This window comes from Dendrobates tinctorius, unplaced genomic scaffold (assembly GCF_039654945.1).
Source record: "Dendrobates tinctorius isolate UK_male_01 unplaced genomic scaffold, ASM3965494v1 ptg000079l, whole genome shotgun sequence".
NCBI classification, from domain to species: domain Eukaryota; kingdom Metazoa; phylum Chordata; class Amphibia; order Anura; family Dendrobatidae; genus Dendrobates; species Dendrobates tinctorius.
The window spans coordinates 4,717,334-4,736,554 of NW_027361747.1; the positions used below are offsets into that span (position 1 = coordinate 4,717,334).

Below are 19,221 nucleotides of genomic sequence, written 5' to 3' on the forward strand. Positions count from 1 at the left end.
TACAGACCATATATGGTGGCCAGGGTAGGTCACATGAAGTGAATGCAGGGACCTGGTTGGTCCAGAGCAGAAGGTCCCGCCAGGAGAGTTGTCTCCTGGCTCACAGCATGTGAGGTGGCTGTGAGCAATGGCGATGTGCGCCTGAGAGTTCCCTGGAGGGAACGAACGCGTGCGGGATGGTGAAGCCACATGAGAAACCCTGACGGGTGAGATAATGCTGAGGCTGAAGAGCCTCCGCTATGGACATGTGCATAACCTGTGTGAGTACAGGATAACCAGAGTGAAGCTCTGTAATGGACGCTAAGCTGTTGTATATTGCTGCGGTGGGTTTATAATGGAGGAATAAACCACATGGACTATGTTATGGTTTTATGAAAACCCGGTGCCGGATGTGTTTTATTTGCTGCCAAGCGAGTGATCCCCTGCTGGAATGACAGCGCTACCTCACAGCAAACATTATGGGAGTGCCAAATGAATAATGATGGGAACTTTGGTTTCATTTGTCCATCCTGTAAGTCAGTTCAAAGGGTTTTTGGGGTGCGTGTAACTTTGGGACAGGGCAGACCTTGCATTCAATTAACAGGCAAACAGTATGGGAGTACTAAATGAATAATAATGCAAGTTTGGTTTCATGTGGACATCCAGTACGTTTGTTCAAAGGGTTATTGGGGTGCGTGTAACTTTAGGGCATAGCAGGCCTTGCATTCAATGCAGAGGCTAACAGTATGGCAGTACCAAATAAATAAGAATTGGAAGTTTGATTTCATGTGGCCATCCAATACATTGCTTCAATGGGTTATTGGGGTGCTTCCAAATTTGGGGCAGACCTTGCATTCAATGCATAGGCAGTAACAGTATTAGAGACCCACTGTTTAATAATGGGAATAGCAAAGCATAGCTGGCTGATGGCTCTCTAAGATTGGTGAGGACCAACTGCTTTACCTTTAAGAACATTAAAGTCCGCCTGATGCCCCTCCTCCTTTAACAATCCCTCTTTCATAAATGAAACCGGATGTGTCTGATGATGTGTCTCACACCACATATCCGGATAAGGTTGCAAAATGTTAAAGTTATATTTCCCAGTGAATGCATTTGTCTTGGTTGAAAGCAATACTAAAGTTGAAAAACGCATCAAAAATGCTCCGTGTGAACATAGCCCAAGTGGTGGAGGTACATTCTTTTGTGGGATTATTTATTTTGCCTTACATACAAATTATTAACCTGGAAAGGATGTTCCTTAACATATTTCAAGGAAAATCCATTTTGCTTTCATTTTTGTATCTTTTAGTGTGCACCTTTAAAAGTGGCATAACATTCTGACAACATTGTTCACAGCAGTGACATAGTCAGAAATGCTAACAGGAGTCTCCCCCATGATGTTCTCGTGTCATTTGAGCACTGTTCCCATCAATTCTCGACATTTTTAGACCCTAAAAAGACCCCCGGGGGGGTCGCGGCAAAAATGCTCGGGTTTCCCATAGACTTACATTGGACTCGTTGCTCGGGTTGAGAAGCCGAGCATTCCAATTTGTTTGACCCGAGCAAAGAGCACCCCAGCATTTTAATGCTCGCCCATCACTAATTATTACTTTTGTCAGATTCAAGTTCTTTCTGTCACTATTGTGGGTTTATCTGTCATTAAACGAAGGGTACCAACAATTTTGAACACGTGTGTATGTGGAATTAGGGGAGAAACAAAAGTGCATGGTAACAATTCCTTGTCCTGTATGGTACAGCCATCTATACAATAGGGTATTAATGTAATGCTGCGTAAACACAGAGGGCTATTAAATGCATGTAGGGTGACAATACGAGGGTCCTAGTTTTAAAAAAAAAAAACCTGTATTACACTGAACTTTCCAATTTTTGTAATAAAAAATTCAATTTTGGAGAGGTTAGAGGAGTGGCGCACCCTTTGTTTTTTCCCTTAACTTTACGGGTGTGGATTCCGGCAGCCAATCAGGGTGCAGAAGCCATCCACAACGTCATGACACAAGGTTTTCTGTGATTGGCTGCTGAAGTCACATGTCTCTGTCTATATAAAAATCTGACATCTTGTTTGACTGGCACCATTGTCTCAATGTCACAGTGCAGAGAGGTCGTTCTTACACTAGTGCTGCTGCTGAAAGTCAACTTGTCAGTTAAAAAGATAGGATCCTGTCCTGTGTGAAATCGATCTTCCAGCATCGAAGTAGCAAAAACTCTGTGGTAGTCTCCAGAGGCCCCATTTGCTACTCCGATTATGATAAAACTGTGTTTGAAAGGCAAATCAGAAGGACAGATTTCCACTTAAGAATCGTTAGGTCTAATATTGTGGTGGAGCCACGAGGCCCAATTAGCTACTCCAAATCCTTTTTGAGAAAACTACCGTATGTTTAAGTGTCAAATCAGAAGGCCAGATTTCCACTTAAAGATCGTCAGGCCTAATGTTGGAGTGCAGCCTAGAGGCCCAATTAGCTCATCCAAATCGTTTGTGAAAAAACGGTGTTTCAGTGGCAAATCAAAAGGCCAGATTTCCACAAAAAATTGTTAGGCCTAATATTGGTTGCAGCAATGAGGCCCAGTTAGCTATTCCAAATCGTTTGTGATAAAACTGTGTTTCCGAGACAAATTAGAAGGCCAGATTTCCACTTAAAAATTGTTAGTCCTAATATTGGTTGCAGCTACGAGGCCCAGTTAGCTATTCCAAATCATTTGTGATAAAACTGTGTTTCCGAGACAAATTAGAAGGCCAGATTTCCACTTTAAAATTGTTAGGCCTAATACTGTGGTGCAGCCACGAGGCCCAACTAGCTTCTCCAAATCATTTGTGATATTACTGTGTTTCAGTGGCAAATCAGAAGGCCAGATTTCCACTTAAAAATTGTTAGGTATAACAGTGTTGTTCAAGCACACTATCTAAGAAAAGAATGTTTTTTCATTTATCGACAGGTTACGGACAGCTGTGGGCCTAAGTATGTGAAACACCAGATTGCAAGAGGGGAAGGTTAATAATAGTCAAGAAAAAAAATGAGGGCACTACAAAATTATCACCAGGATCACTGACCACACACTTAACCCCTTAACTCCCAAGGGTGGTTTGCACGTTAATAACCCAGCCAATTTTTACAATTCTGACCACTGTCCCTTTATGAGGTAATAACTCAGAAATGCTTCCATGGATCCTGGTGATTCTGACATTTTTTTCTCGTGACAATTTTACTTCATGATAGTGGTAAAATTTCTTTGATATGACTTATGTTTATTTGTGAAAAAAAATGGAAATTTGGCGAAAATTTTGAAACTTTTGCAATTTTCCAACTTTGATTTTTCAAACCCTTAAATCACAGAGATATGTCACACAAAATACTTAATAAGAAACATTTCCCACATGATTACTTTACATCAGCATAATTTGGGAACCAATTTTTTTGTTAGGAAGTTCTAAGGGTTAAAATTTGACCCGCGATTTCTTATTTTTACAGCACCATTCTTTTTAGGGACCACATTACATTTGAAGTCACTTTGAGGCATCTATATTATTATTATTATTTATTGTTATAGCGCCATTTATTCCATGGCGCTTTACATGTGAGGGGGGTATACATAAAAACAAGTACAATAGTCTTAAATAATACAAGTCATAACTGGTACAGGAGGAGAGAGGACCCTGCCCGCGAGGGCTCACAATCTTCAAGGGATGGGTGATAATACAGTAGGCGAGGGTAGAGCTGGTCGTGCAGCGGTTTGGTCGATCGGTGGTTACTAGTGTTGAGCATTCCGATACCGCAAGTATCGGGTATCGGCCGATACTTGCTGTATCGGAATTCCGATACCGACTTCCGATATTTTTTCAATATCGGAATTCGGCATCGGAATCGGAAGTTCAGTTGATTGACGGCCTGACGTCATCATGATGCGCGGTGTGTGCGCATCATGATGCGCCGTCATTTCGGGCCTTCCGGGGGTCTCTGCCGGCCTGCCGGGGGGCTGTGCCGGCCTGCCGGGGGGCTGTGTGGACTGCCCGGGGTCTCTGCCGGCCTGCCGGGGGGCTGTGCCGGCCTGCCGGGGGGCTGTGCACCCTGTGGGGGTCTGTACCGGCCTGCCGGGGGGCTGTGCCGGCCTGCCGGGGGGCTGTGCTGATGTCCGGGGGTCTGTGCAAGCATCGTCCGATGGGACTACAAGTCCCATCGGGCGATGCCTGCTACCATGACAGTGATTGACACATTAGCCAATGATGGGACAGTAGTAGTCCCATCATCCGGCTAATGTGTTAAATGTTAAAAAAAAAAAAAAAAAAAAAAAAAATACTACATACATACTACATGCTACATACATACTACATATATACTACATACATACTACATACATACTACATACATACTACATGCATGCTACATACATACTACATATATACTACATACATACTACATATATACTACATACATACCACATACATACTACATGCATGCTACATATATACTACATGCATGCTACATACATACTACATATATACTACATGCATGCTACATACATACTACATGCTACATGCATGCTACATACATACTACATGCTACATACATACCACATATATACTACATACATACAATACATTCATACAATACATACATAGACATACAGTACATATAACATAGAGTAACATACTTACCAATACTTGTCACATTGTTCCCCGAAGCCATTGTATTTCCGGAATAAATATTAACATAACAAACCACAAAAATACTCACCCACGATCCGAAGCAGTCCACGAGTGTGTCCCACGACGATCTTGGGTAGAGAACTGCAGCATCAGATGATGCTGCCGTTCTCTACGGGCTGCAGGAATCCAATGACGGAAGGTAGGTATCCTTCCGCACTGTATTCCTCCGCCACTTAAAAAAAAAAAAGTCCCTAGTCTCACTTTATGCCATTGCTGTGTGGGAAATTCCCACACAGCAATGGCATAAAGTGAGACTAGGGACTTTTTTTTTTTTTAAGTGGCGGAGGAATACAGTGCGGAAGGATACCTACCTTCCGTCATTGGATTCCTGCAGCCCGTAGAGAACGGCAGCATCAGCTGATGCTGCAGTTCTCTACCCAAGATCGTCGTGGGACACACTCGTGGACTGCTTCGGATCGTGGGTGAGTATTTTTGTGGTTTGTTATGTTAATATTTATTCCGTAGACGACAATGGCTTCGGGGAACAATGTGACAAGTATTGGTAAGTATGTTACTCTATGTTATATGTACTGTATGTCTATGTATGTATTGTATGAATGTATTGTATGTATGTAGTATATATGTGGTATGTATGTAGCATGTAGTATGTATGTAGCATGCATGTAGCATGTAGTATGTATGTAGCATGCATGTAGTATATATGTAGTATGTATGTAGCATGCATGTAGTATATATGTAGTATGTATCATGTAGTATGTATGTAGCATGCATGTAGTATATATGTAGCATGCATGTAGTATATATGTAGTATGTATGTTGCATGTAGTATGAATGTAGCATGTATGTAGTATGTAGTATGAATGTAGCATGTATGTAGTATGTAGTATGAATGTAGCATGTAATTTTTTTTTTTTTTACATTTAACACATTAGCCGGATGATGGGACTACTACTGTCCCATCATTGGCTAATGTGTCAATCACTGTCATGGTAGCAGGCATCGCCAGATGGGACTTGTAGTCCCATCGGACGATGCCTGCACAGACCCCCGGAGCCTGCACAGACCACCGGCAGGCCGGCACAGCCCCCCGGCAGGCCGGCACAGCCCCCCGGAGCCTGCACAGACCACCGGCAGGCCGGCACAGACCACCGGAGCCTGCACAGACCCCCTGGCAGGCCGGCACAGCCCCCCGGCAGGCCGGCACAGCCCCCCGGAGCCTGCACAGACCACCGGCAGGCCGGCACAGACCACCGGAGCCTGCACAGACCCCCTGGCAGGCCGGCACAGCCCCCCGAAAGGCCCGTACAGACCCCAGAGAGGCTGTACAAGGGCAGGAAAGGGTTTTTCTTATTCCGATACCGGAAGTCCCATAGACTTGAATGGGACTTCCGGTATCGGAATCTGCGATACCGATACTTTTTTTAAAGATCGGCCGATACCATCCGATACGATACTTTGAAGTATCGGATGGTATCGCTCAACTCTAGTGGTTACTGCAGGTTATAGGCTTGTCGGAAGAGGTGGGTCTTCAGGCTCTTTTTGAAGGTTTCGATGGTAGGTGAGAGTCTGATATGTTGTGGTAGAGAGTTCCAGAGTAGGGGAGATGCGCGAGAGAAATCTTGTATGCGATTGTGGGAAGAGGAGATAAGAGGGGAGTAGAGAAGGAGATCTTGTGAGGATCGGAGGTTGCGTGCAGGAAAGTACCGGGAGACGAGGTCACAGATGTATGGAGGAGACAAGTTGTGGATGGCTTTGTATGTCATGGTTAGGGTTTTGTAATGGAGTCTCTGGGCAATTGGGAGCCAGTGAAGGGATTGACAGAGGGGAGAAGCTGGGGAATAGCGGGGGGACAGGTGGATTAGTCGGGCAGCAGAGTTTAGAATAGATTGGAGGGGTGCGAGAGTGTTTGAGGGGAGGCCGCAGAGCATGAGGTTGCAGTAGTCAAGGCGAGAGATGATGAGGGCATGGACTAGGGTTTTTGCAGATTCTTGGGTGAGGAATGAACGGATGCGTGAAATATTTTTGAGTTGAAGTCGGCAGGAAGTGGAAAGGGTTTGGATATGTGGTTTGAAGGAGAGATCAGCATCAAGGATTACTCCGAGGCAGCGAGCTTGTGGGACTGGGGAGAGTGGGCAGTCATTTACTGTAATTGATAGGTTCGTAGGGGGGGTCACGTGAGATGGGGGAAAGATGATGAATTCTGTTTTGTCCATGTTGAGTTTCAGATATCTAGTGGAGAAGAAGGATGAAATAGTGGACAGACATTGAGGGATTCTGGTTAGTAGGGAGGTGATATCTGGTCCAGAGATGTAGATCTGTGTGTCATCAGCATAAAGATGATACTGAAAGCCATGAGATTCTATGAGCTGTCCCAGGCCAAAGGTGTAAATAGAGAACAGCAGGGGCCCTAGGACTGAACCTTGTGGGACTCCGACAGATAGGGGGCGAGGTGAGGAGGTGGTGTGTGAGTGGGAGACGCTGAATGTCCGGTCTGTTAGGTATGATGAGATCCAGGAGAGGGCCAAGTCTGTGATGCCGAGGGATGAGAGGGTCTGTAATAATAGGGAATGGTCCACTGTGTCAAAGGCAGCCGACAGGTCCAGGAGGAGGAGGACAGAGTAGTGTCGCTTGCTCTTGGCAGTTAAGAGGTCATTGGTGACCTTAGTAAGGGCAGTTTCAGTGGAGTGGTGTGACCGGAAGCCAGATTGTAAGCGGTCGAAGAGGGAGCAAGAAGAGAGATGGGAGGACAGTTCAAGGTAGACGTGTTGTTCCAGTAGCTTGGAGGCGTATGGGAGAAGTGATATAGGGCGATAGCTAGATACAGAGGATGGGTCAAGAGAGGGCTTTTTGAGGATAGGTGTGATGGAGGCATGTTTAAAGCTTGAGGGGAAAACACCAGTTGTTAGTGATAGGTTGAAGAGATGGGTTAGGGTTGGGATGAAGACTGTGGTGAGGTTTGGGATGAAGTGGGATGGGATCGGGTCGAGTGCACAGGTGGTGAGATGTGATCTTGAGAGTAGAGTGGAGAGTCGATCTTCTGTAATGGTGGAGAAGTTGGTTTTGAAGGTGGAGGGCTGGGAAGTCGGGAGGAAGGGCTCTGGGGGTTGTTGACCAAAACTGTCCCTGATGTTATCAATTTTCTGCTTGAAAAATGAGGCAAAGTCTTCAGCTGAGATGAGTGGGGAGGGAGGAGGTGCTGGGGGGCGGAGGAGAGAATTGAAGGTGTTGAATAACTGTTTAGGGTTGTGAGACAGGGAGGATATGAGAGATGAGAAGTAGGTTTGTTTAGCTGTGGCGAGTGTGGTCTTGAAAGTAGTGAGGGACTGTTTGAATGCGATGAAATGCTCGTTGGAGTGGGATCTTTTCCATCTGCGCTCAGCAGCCCTGGAAGCTCGCCTCAGCTCTTTGGTCAGGCTGGTGTGCCAGGGCTGTCTGTTGATTTTGCGAGTTTTGGTATGTGTAAGTGGGGCAGCGGATTCCAAAGCTACAGCTATTGTGGTGTTATATAGAGCGGCAGCGAAAATACCCAAAAGTGACACCATTCTAAAAACTGCACCCCTCAAGGTGCTCAAAATCACATTCAAGGAGATTATTAACCCTTCAGGTGCTTCACCGGAAATTTTTGAATGTTTAAAAAATGAACATTTAACTTTTTTCACAAAAAAATTACTTCAGTTCCAATTTTTTTTATTTTCCCAAGGGTAACAGGAGAAATTGGACTTCAAAAGTTATTTTGCAATTTGTTCTAAGTATGCTTATACCCCATATGTGGGGGTGAACCACTGTTTGGGCACATGGCAGAGCTCGGAAGGGAGGAGCGCCGTTTGACTTTTTCAAAGAAAAATTGTCTGGAATTGAGATCGGGCACCATGTTGCTTTTGGAGAGGCCCTGATGTACTTAAACAGTGGAAACCCCCCATAAGTGACCCCATATTGGAAACTAGCCCCCCAAGGAACTTATCTAGATGTGTGGTGAGAACTTTGAACCCCCAAGGGCTTCACAGAAGTTTATAACGTACAGCCGTAAAATTAAAAAATCATATTTTTTCCACAAAAATGATCTTTTCACCCCCCAATTTTTATTTTCCCAAAGGTTACAAGACTCCAAAAGTTATTATGCAATTTGTCCTTAGTATGCTGATACCCCATGTGTGGGGTAAAATACTATTTGGGCGCATGGCAGAGCTCGGACGGGAAGGAGCACCATTTGACTTTGTCAAAGCAAAATTGGCTGGATTAGAGATTGGATGCCATGTGGCGTTTGAAAAGCCCCTGATGTGCCTAAACAGTGGAAACCCCCCATTAGTGACCCCATTTTGGAAACTAGACCCCCCAAGGAACTTGTCTAGAAGTACGGTGAGAACTTTGAACACCCTGGTGTTTCACTAAAGTTTATAACGTCTGAGCGTGAAAATAAAAAAAATTATATTTTTTCCACAAGCATGATCTTTTAGTCCCCAATTTTTTATTTTCCCAAGGGTAACAGGAGAAACTGGACCCCAAAAATTTTTGTCCAATTTATCTTGAGTAAGCTGATACCCTATATGTGGGAGAGAAATACTGTATGTGCACACGTCTGGGCTCGGAATGGCAGCAGTGACGTTTTGGAATGCAGACTTTGATGGAATGGTCTGCGGGCATCATGTCCCATTTGGAGAACCCTTGATGTGCCTAAACAGTGGAAATCCCCACAAATGACCCGATTTTGGAAACTAGACCCCCCAAGGAACTTATCTAGATGTGTAGGTGAGAACTTTGAACCCCCAAGTGCCTTACAGAAGTTTATAACATAAAGCCATAAAAAAATGATATTTTTGCCCCCAATTTTTTATTTTTCTAAGGGTAACCAAAGAAATTGGACCCTAAGAGTTATTGTGCAATTTGTCTTGAGTATGGTGATACCCCATATGTGGGGGTAAACGACTGTTTTGGCGCATGGCAGAGCTCGGAAGGGAAGGAGCACCGTTTGACTTTTTCAAAGCAGAATTGGCTGGAATTGAGATGAGAGTGGAACCCCCCAATACAAACTCCAACCTTAACCCTAACACACCCCTAACCCTAATCCCAACTCTAACCCTAATCCTAGCTTTAGCCCCCACCCTAAACCTAACTTTAGACCCAACCCTAATCCTAGCTCCAACCCTAACCCTAACTTTAGCCCAAACCCTAAATTTAGCCCCAACCCTAACCCTAACTTTAGACCCAACCCTAACTTTAACCCTAACCTAACACTAATGGGAAAATGGAAATAAATAAAAAAAAATATTTTATTATTTTTCCTTAACTAAGGGGGTGATAAAGGGGGGTATGATTTACTGTTTATAGCGGATTTTTATGTTTGGTAGCGGTCACACACTAAAAGACGCTTTTTGTTGCAAAAAATAGCTTTTGCATCACCACATTTTGAGAGCTATAATTTTTTCATATTTTCGCTCACAGAGTCATGTGAGGTTATATTTTTTGTGGGACTCGTTGACATTTTTATTGGTGCCATTTTCAGGTACATGACATTTTTTGATCGCTTTTTGCTACAATTTTTGGGAGGAAGAATGAACAAAAACCAGCAATTCATGAATTTCTTTTGAGGGGGGCGTTTATACCATTCCGCGTGTGGTAAAATTGATGAAGCAGTTTTATCTTTAAAGTTAGTATGATTACAGTGATACCTCAATTATATCTTTTTTATGTTTTGGCGCTCTTATACAATGAAAACAATATTATATAAAAAAAAAAATTTCCATCGTTGTATTCTGCAAGCTATAACGTTTTTATTTTTTTGCTGATGATGCTGTATGGCGGCTCATTTCTTGCGGGAAATGATGACGTTTTCAGCGGTACCATGTTTATTTATATCTGTCATTTTGATCACGTGTTATTCCACTTTTTGTTCGGCGGTATAATGATAAATAGAGATGAGCGACTTTGCCTTTTTTATGGTCGAGTCGGGTTTCATGAAACCCGAATTTCTCAAAAGTTGGGTCGAACGAAATCGGCCGACTATAGGGAAAAGTCAGAGGCCGACTGAAACACGAAACCCAATGCAAGTCAATGGGGAAGAGTGTCAGTGCACCCCTTTAACACATACCACAATTCATGATGCTCCGATACGGCACAGAAATATAGGTAGAGTACAATGACAAATACTTCACTGCTTACATGACATGACTGATCTATTGTAAATTGTACAATAGCTCAAAGAAAGGACAGCATATTACTCCATACAGTAAGGCCACCACATTGTGCGCCATACAGAATAATGAGCCCCATATATTTCTCCATACAGAGTAATTGGCCACATATAATGTTCCATACAGTATATGATGAGCTCCACATAATGCTACAGTATATGATGGTCCCCATGGATGATGCTCCAGTGTGTTATGGGCACAAATAATACTCCACATAAAATGGGCTCCATTTCTAATGCTCCAGTGTATAATGGGCCCCATAAATACTGCTCCGGTGTCTGATGTCCCCAATCTGGAATGCTCCAGTATATGATGGGCCTCATGGATGATGCTCCAGTGTCTCATGGGCCCTAATAATGCTACATATATAATGGGCCCCATTTCTAATGCTCCAGTGTATAAATGGCCCCATAAATGCTGCTCCAGTGTCTCATGTCCCCCATTTGGAATGTTCCAGTATATGATGGGCCTCATGGATGATGCTCCAGTGTCTTATGGGCCCTAATAATGCTCCATATATAATGGGCCCCATTTCTAATGCTCCAGTGTATCATGTGCCCCATAGATGCTGCTCCAGTGACTGATCTGCCCCATTTGGAATGCTCCAGTATATGATGGGCCTCATGGATGATGCTCCAGTGTCTTATGGGCCATAATAATGCTCCATATATAATGGGCCCCATTTCTTATGCTCCAGTGTATCATGTGCCCCATAGATGCTGCTCCAGTGTCTGATCTGCCCCATTTAGAATGCTCCAGTACATGATGGGCCTCATGGATGATGCTCCAGTGTCAGATGTCCCCCATTTTGAATGCTCCAGTATATTATGGGCCCCATTTTTAATTAACCCAGGCATGGTATGTGAAAAGAGATCCATGGAGTAATCTGAAGTGTGTGCTGCCGCATCCTTCACTTTTAGTGTGGGTGAAGGACACAAGGAAAGTGGTTGCTCCTGACCAGAAGCCTGCATTTATGACTCAGTGATTGCATTTTTTTAAACTTCAGAAGAGGAGGCAATAGAGCTGAAGGCTGTTTCAGCAATATAAGCCAAAAACAGTTCCTGATGCACCGGCTTTAAAAGCAGTGTACCTACTCCGAGAAAACGTAGCCTTACAGGCCTTCCAGAGCTACACCATGACGCAGACTCAACACCTCCTGCCTTAGCTGCTATTATGTTTTTGGCACTACCAGCAGATGCACCACCACCATCATCAGGACCAGGTGGCCCCCCATGCCCATGTCCGCTTGTAAGTTGACGTCCATTACAAATGGTAGCCATTGATCATCTGAAGGTAGAGGCCAGCAGGAAAGGCCATAGCTACATCTTACCCATCATCGATCAATAAACCAAATTTCTAGTGGCCGTCCCTGTGAAGGATTTAACTGCACAGACTACACAACGGTGGAGCAGAGAAAGGTAAGTATTGCAACTTGCAAGTGCTGTAGCCATGACCAAGCAGGGGGGGCACACTCGTGGTCAACATTACTGGCACAGGGCCCCTCATAGTACGCTGGTGTGTCTGATGGCAAGTGGGCCCACCCACTGTCAGAGACACTGTATTGTACTATGATGGGCCCTGTGCCAGTGCCATCGGCCATCTGTGGGTCCATCCACCTGTTAAGAGCAACGGCACTTGCCCGGGTGCAACAGGTGTTGACCCGAGCCATTGTGGGGGGGTGGGCAGCCCAGTTAGGGAGGTTTAAAAAAAGGCATATGTTGATGTGTTGACTGGACATTCAGCTGCTGCAAAGGGCAGAATTGGGCAAGTCCAAGGAAGAGGAGGACAAAAGCGAGGCAGTTTTCTGGCAACCTGTGTCATCAGGGGAAGCTGGGACAAAATCCTTTGAAACCCATGCATCGTTCATTTTAATGAAGGTTAGATCATCAACATTTTGGGTAGACAGATGGGTCCTTTTTTCTGTCAGGATTGATCCAGCAGCACTGAAGACTGTTTCAGATAATACACTAGCCTCAGGGCAAGTGAGCTCCTGTAAGGCATATTGTGCTAATTCAGGCCAGGCGTCCAGTTTAGAGGCCCAATAGTCAAAGGGGAATGACCTGTGAGGGAGAACATCAATATGGGAGGAGAAGTAGTTTGTAACCATAGTTGACAACTGCTGTCTCCTGTCACATTTAATCGATGGAGTATTAGCAGTCGTGTGAGCGGTACTTGAGAAACCATTCCACAACGTGGTAATTAAGCCCCTGTCTCCAAAGCCACTTTGGCTGTGCGTAACGTGAACACCTCTTCCATTGTGTCCACTACGGCTCGTGTGAGAACCAGCACCGCTGCTGTGTGCTGGGAAAGCCTCAAACAAATGGTTTACCAGAGTTGCTTGTTTGTTAGCCAATATTATCTCTAGGTTCTCCTGTGGCATGATGTTGTGTAATTTGCCTTTGTAGTGTGGATCGAGGATGCTGGCCAGCCTGTAGTCATCATCCTTCATTTTGACAATGCGGGGGTCCCTTTTTAGGATCCGCAAGGCATAATCGCACATGTGGGCCAATGTTCCAGGTGTCAATGATGCACTGCCAGTGGAGGGTGGAGGAGCACTTTTTCGCAAATCCACATCCCTACAGTTATGCACAAGCACTGTACCTGACCTTGGAATGCCAACATTTTCTCTTGCCCCCTGAGAAGCATCCTCCTGCCCAAAATAACTATCCCCCTCATCCTCCTCCTCTTCCTCTTCTTCCTCCACCTCATCCAGGACAGTTCCCTGACCAGGCAATGGCTGACTGTCATCCAGGCTTCCCTACTCCTCCGCTGCAGATGCCTGATCCTTAATGTGCGTCAAATAAGAGAGATGCTAATACTTATGATGGCGTCATCTGCGCTTACCAGCCGTGTGCATTCCTCAAAACACTGAAGAACTTTACAGAGGTCTTTCAGCTTTGACCACTGCACACCCGACAATTCCATGTCTTCCCTCAAACTGCCTGCCCGCGTATCCTCCCACAAATGCATTACAGCCTGCCTCTGTTCGCACAGCCTCTCAACCATGTGCAGGGTGGAGTTCCACCATGTTGCAACTACTATGATTAGGTGGTGCTTGGGGAGGTGGAGCAATCTCTGCAGCTTCTGCATACGAGTGGAGTGGACGCTTGAGCGACGGATGTGCGAGCACAGTCTTCGCACCTTATGGAGCAGGGATGTTAATGCTGAATAATTATTAAGGAAGCACTTCACCACCAGGTTAAAAGTGTGATCCAGGCAAGGTATGTGTGTGAGTTTTGCACGGGCTATGGCTGCCACAAAATTGCGGCTGTTATCACTGACTACCTTGCCTGCGTCAAGATGTAGACTGACCAGCCATGACTCAGTTTGTTGATGCAAGTAGTCGGCCAGTACCTCCGTGGTGTGTCTGTTGTCGCCCAAAGACATCATCTTTAACACAGCCTGCTGATGCTTACCACTAGCTGTTCGATAGTGGGACACCTCGTGTGCAACACTGCCAGCTGAGGAAGGAGTGCTTGTGCAACTGTGCTCTGTGGAAGAGCTTTCGCTGATAGAGGAGGAGGAGGATTGAAAGCCTACAGCTAACTGTTTCCTATACCGTGGGCTAGGCAGCACTGTTCCACCGCCGCTGTCCCCAGTGGAGCCTGCATCAACCAAATTAACCCAGTGCGCAGTGATGGACACGAAACAGCCCTGGCCATGCCTACTGGTCCATGCATCTGTTGTGAGGTGCACCTTTCCACTCACTGACTGTTTTAGTGCATGGACAATGCGGTCTTTCACATGCTGGTGGAGGCCAGGGATGGCTTTTCGTGAAAAGAAGTGCTGACTGGGTAGGTCATAGCATGGCACGGCGTAGGCCATGAGGTCGCGGAAAGCTTCGCTTTCAACCAAACGGTAGGGCATCATCTCTAATGAGATTAGTTTGGCAATGTAGGCGTTCAAACAAAGTGTACGCGGATGAGAGGATGAGTACTTTCTTGTCCTACTCAGAGTGTCTGGTAGGGTGAGCTGGACTGGAGAGCTGCATATGGGGGAAGTAGCGGTGGACCGGACGGAGTGAGCGGGGGTTGGTGATGGTATTGGTGGTGATGGCCTAGATTCAGTCTTGTGTTGCAAAACCATTGTGATTCCCTGAGTGCTTTGGCTTTGCGACGACACCTCCACACTTAGTGCTGGTGGTGTGCTTAATGGTGGCGGTGGTCTAACAGTGGGGGAAGCGATGGAGTGTTGCTGGCTACCTTCAGTCGGAGCAGGTGCACATGTGCTACCTGAGGTTTTGTAGTCCGTCCACGCTTGCAAGTGCATGTTGATTAAATGTCTAAGCATGCATCTGGTATTCAAATTTCTGAGTTGTTTACCTCGGCTATAGGTCCTTCCATACTTCTTACAGGTAACCTTTGCCTCATCAGTAGGATTTTGGACAAAGAAGTGCCACACTGCACTCTTCCTACTATGGTATACATTTTCTGGCCTTGCACGCTGTGCTAAGTTGACCATCTGGCCAAGCTGTCCTGCAACTCTTTCAGCTTTTGTTCCACGTTTTTGGACAGCTACGGGCATGGCAGATAACCACCGCTGCGATTTCAATGCCTGCTGCAGATCCTTCTCCTTATCTGAATGATTGCCAGCACCATCCTCCTCCCCCAATGGATGCCAATCCTGGTCAAGAACTGGGTCATCCATCACCTCCTTTTCAAAGTCATCTGCACCTTCCTCTTTACCTTCTTCTGTGTCACCGTGTAAGGTGGTATGGTATGCGGGAAGGAGCACCTGAGTTTCATCAGGGTCAGATTCTGGCTCAATAGACTGTGAGGGCAATGTAGTGCTCTTGGTCGATGTACCAGCAGAATCATCTAGCAGTGGCTGTGCATCAGTGCACTCCATGTCAGATTCATCTTGGACTGGGGAATTCTAGATTTCACTGGACAACCCAGGCATGGTATGTGAAAAGAGCTCCATAGAGTAATGTGAAGTGTGGGCTGCCACATCCTTAACTTTTGGTGGGGGTGAAGGACACAAGGAAAGGTGTTTTTCCTGACCAGAACCCTGCACTGACAGCTCCGTGCTTGCAGGTTTCGAACGTTCAGAAGAGGAGGCAATAGAGCTGGTGGCTGCTTCGGCAATGTACGCCAAAACCTGTTCCTGATGCTCCGGCTTTAAAAACATTTTTTCTACTCCAAGAAAAGACAGCCTTACAGGCCGTCTTGGGCCAGACGATGACACAGGCTCAACACCTCCTGCCTTAGCTGCTATTGTGCTTTTGCCAGAACCAGCCAATGCACTACCACCATCAGTACCAGCTGCGCCCACGTCCACGGATTCTTCCACCGTACTTCCTCATGTTTGGAAAAATGTACCAAAAATACCAGCAGAGAGATGGTACTGTATGAGAAGCGTCCAGCTGTGTAAAGTGTATTAAAAAAATGAAATCTACGTATATATTTTGTTAGTCACAGACGCTCTCACAGTATGTATTGGATCGTAATCCAGCAAGCAGATATACGGAACTGTATCAGAAGTGTACAGCTGTATACACTTTTTTGTGTAACTAACAATCTCCGTATATGTATTTACGTAGTGTCACACACACACGCTGACTCTGTATAGATGTGACTGTAATGCGACCGGCAGATATACAATACTGTTTGAGAATCGGACAGCTCAATATGGTGTATGCATGGAAAATTGTCAATCTCTGTCTATTTGTATATGGACTGACACATGCTGTCCCTGTCTAGTTTTGACCGTTATCAAACAGCAGATATGCAAAACTGTTTGAAATGCGGACAGCACTCTAAGGTGTAGGTCTGGAAAAACTCTTCGGCTTTTTTTTCCAGAGTTGCACACAGATAGCTTCTATTTGTCCGTGATACAAGGGGGTACACGGTAGTGTGTGAGGAGCGTACATCGCTATGAGGTGTCTGTATGGAAAATTGTCAATCTCCGTCTATTTGTATAGGGACTAATAAATGGATGGCCAGTTGCACTCAGAAAATAAGTAATCTTTGCAAAAGAGTCTTTGAAGAAATTTTTTTTTTATGATTTTTAATTCATGTGAGATTTTTCCAATAGATCAAATAATGAAACACCACAAGCAAACAAGAAACATTCCAAAGGTGAGTATTATATGGTTACATTTCGACCTAATCCTAGGTCTTTCTCAAACCATACTGCAAAAGAAGGTGTAGAAAATAATTACAATACTGAACTAGGTGAACAAAGTATAAAAAAATAACTGGAGATATAATTATAAACAAAAAATTGTAAAAAAAGGGGGGGTTAAAAGAAGGGGGGGAGGGGAGGGAGGGAAGGGGTTTGTTGAAGAGACCCAATATATACAGCGCATGTTCGGGTATACAGAAAGAAAGACAACATAGGGATCTATAAAATACCCAAGAAGATGCCCAGTTGGTCAGAGGGACAGAAACTGGAGGGTGTCACAGGCTATTGGCAAAAGTTAATATGTATAAGACATTATGCTTCATAAATAATATGACAGGGGGGTGGTGAAGGCAAGCGGCAAACACAGAAGGGTATGGCAGGCAAAGTCTGTACTGACCTCAATAGAAGATTCAAGGTAAACAGCAGGGAGATTAATTGCAAAGTCCAAGTTAGGGGCTGTGGAGGAGAATAAAGGTGATAAGGTAAGGGGAATGGAGGGAAATCAGGACACCAAGAAGAGCTGTTGTACTGACCTGTTAGCGTGTGGAATGCAGGAGTCTGCGGTGATGTGAGTGAAAGGCTCAAAGAGCACGGTTTATAAATGTTCACAGTCAGTGAGAGGGTGAGGGGAGGGGAGCTGCAGAGCGCAGGTGTCATAGTATCAGTGAGAGGCGTCATAGTGCTGGTGTGAGGCTTGGAAAGCATGGGGAGGAGTGGCCAAGTGGAACAAGCACTATGCAGGGTCAGAGCAGAAAAGAACCTGGGCGCCTGTGTAGCTTGTAAATGTAAATAAAGAGCGCAGTGGCTCTGGGCGGCACCCACGCAATGGGGACATGGGTTGTGAGGTGTAAGAGCAGAGGAGAGACAGGGCGCCTGCGTGGCTGTAACTGGTGAGCGCGGTGGCTAGAGGTAGTGCTTATGTAATGAAGGAGAGACTTAGTGGATGGGAGAGTAATGGAGGAAAGGAAAGAACTCAGGGAAGGAGGAGGAATGATGGAAGAAAAAGCCAGAAAAAAGGGAAAAAAGATAGGGGGTAGGAATGTGATGAAAGTTCCAAAAGAGGGGAGATGAGGAGAAGGGTGTAGAACTGGTTGTATCGGCAATAGAAAAAAGGTAAAAAGAAAATACTAAAAAGAATAAAAAGAAAAATAAATAGAAAACAGAACTATAAAATAATGACAATAGATTGGATGAAAAAATATAAAAATTAATTAAAAATAAAAATTATGAGAATTATTGAAGCAGGTAGGTAGGAAATATGGTAAAAATTAAGGGAATAAAAAAAGAGGAAAATAGAAATAATCAAAGTACGAGAATGAAAAAATGAAATACAATAAAAATGAAAAAGAATGAAAAAATGAAAAAAGGGGGGGTTAAAAATGGGAAAAAGAAAGGAAAAATAATGGAGAAATAAGAAAAAAGGCAAAAGCTAAAAAATGTAAAATATAATAGAAAAGTTAAAAAGGGATGGAAATAAAAGTAAAAGTAAGATGAGAAAAATGAAAATAAAAAATAAAAAAATTAAAAAAATAAAAAAACAAAAAATAAAAATAAAAAAAGAAATGGAAAAAAGGGAGAAAAAAGGGGAAAAAAGGGGAAAAAAATTGCGATACTCACCCAAGAAGGGAAAGAGGGGATTAGTGAATCTGAAAAATAAAGGATTTATGAGAGGTGAGATGAAGGCCGCAAATCCACCACCCTGGAGGTCAAAAGAAAGAATACGACAATTAATCAGTGGTATACAAATACATGCTCATGAAAAAGTGCATACAATAGACAAAATTCTAAACGACTTGTCACGGAAGTAAATCCAACTCACAATTAAGGCCCTTGGGGGCCAGAGTCAGCAATGTGTAGATCCAAAAAGACTCCCTAGATTTAAAGAGTTTGATGTGATTGCCACCCCTATAACCTGGAACCTAAGCTGTAAGACTGACAGGTTGGCGTTGATGAAATGGTGTGGGATGGGGAGCCAGGTTTTCTTGCACCGAATAGTCGACTTGTGGAAGGCAATTCTATCACGCACATGTTGGGTGGTTTCGCCTACATAAAGTAGGCCACAGGGGCACTTTATTAGATATATTACATAGTTTGTGTCACACGTAAAGAATTGTACACCATAACGTTTGCCAGTATGAGGGTGTGCAATGTGTCTCCCCTTGATAACATTGGAGTAGCATGCGCAGCCTAGACAAGGGAATGTGCCTTTGCGTTCAGTGCCGAGGAAGGTTTGTATAGGCAATTTAG

At 44.6% G+C, this 19,221-nt stretch overlaps 1 long non-coding RNA gene across 1 annotated transcript; it reads right to left on the minus strand.

Moving 5' to 3' along the window:
• Positions 1 to 16,872: 16,872 nt before the first annotated feature.
• On the minus strand, positions 16,873 to 17,687 carry LOC141096829 (uncharacterized). The gene is made up of 3 exons (XR_012233783.1): positions 17,508 to 17,687; positions 17,372 to 17,430; positions 16,873 to 16,982 (listed from the first exon to the last, which is right to left on the minus strand). It is a non-coding gene; the product is annotated as an uncharacterized lncRNA (long non-coding RNA).
• Between the last annotated feature and the right edge of the window lie 1,534 nt (positions 17,688 to 19,221).